We start from the raw sequence: 1,023 nt of genomic DNA, 5'->3' as shown, positions 1-1,023 counted from the left end.
ATGCCTCTTCTCAATTTATAAGATTTCAAAAAACCAAAAACTACTTCTGCCCAGTGCGACTGCTCTCTTTCAAGCTTGGCTTCACTCTCTCTCCTGAGAGTATACTTTCACTTTCAATAAAAAGCTGTGCCTTGCTTGGTGAGCATGGCGCATTTTGAAATTCTTTTCTCCTTACGATCACCAAGAACCAGGAAAAACCTCCACTCAGAGGGCAGTAGCAAAGGCTCAACAGTGAAAGGGTCTTGACATTCAGAACACCAGCTTCCATATTATATTTTATTGAAAGAATTTTTGAACAGTCAAGAACATCAAGGTTGTGCTTGCTTCAGCAGCACATATACTAAAATTGGAATGATACAGAGAAGATTAGCATGGCCCCTGCACAAGGATGAAATGCTAATTTGTGCCCACCGCAACACCCAGCTATTTTTGTTGTTGTTGTTGTTCTTTAGCAGGCCTAGGGCTACTTCCTTCTTCCTTCTCTCTGCTCCCCCATTTGCCTTTCCCTCACCCTGTACCAGCATCCATTGTCTTCATATCAGAATGGACTACGTTGGATTCTTGCCTCTCTATTCTTGTGATGTTTTACTAAGAAGAATGTGTTTCAACTCCATCCAGGTTAATACAAAAGATGTAAAGTCATTATCTTTTTTATTAGCTAAATAGTATTCTATGGTATACATATACCATAGCTTGTTAATCCATTGCTGTATTGGTGAGCATTTAGGTTGTTCCTACAATCTGGCAATTGTAACTTGGGCTGCCATAAACAATCTAATACAAGTGTCCTTGTGGTAAGAGGATTTGTTTTCTTCCGGGTAGACGCCCAATAATAGGATTGCAGGATCAAATGGGAGGTCTAGTTTGAGTTCTTTGGGATTTCTGCATCTTTCCTTCCAAAAAGGTTGTATTAGTTTGCCATGAGAACTGAGTAACAACATGTAAAAGACTGAAACTTTGATCTCTTTAGTTTACAAAGACTCCGTTATCTTTTGGGTTCATTCTTAAGTTTGCTTTGCTGCA

General features: G+C 39.4%; 1 pseudogene; it reads left to right on the top strand.

Annotated features, from left to right (window-relative positions):
- Positions 1-316: 316 nt before the first annotated feature.
- On the top strand, positions 317-431 carry LOC128586934 (uncharacterized; annotated as a pseudogene).
- Positions 432-1,023: the final 592 nt, after the last annotated feature.

The sequence above is a fragment of the Nycticebus coucang genome, chromosome 5, assembly GCF_027406575.1.
Source record: "Nycticebus coucang isolate mNycCou1 chromosome 5, mNycCou1.pri, whole genome shotgun sequence".
NCBI lineage: Eukaryota > Metazoa > Chordata > Mammalia > Primates > Lorisidae > Nycticebus > Nycticebus coucang.
The sequence above is the reverse complement of the archived record's forward strand: the minus strand, read 5'-3'. Positions and strand labels throughout refer to the sequence as shown.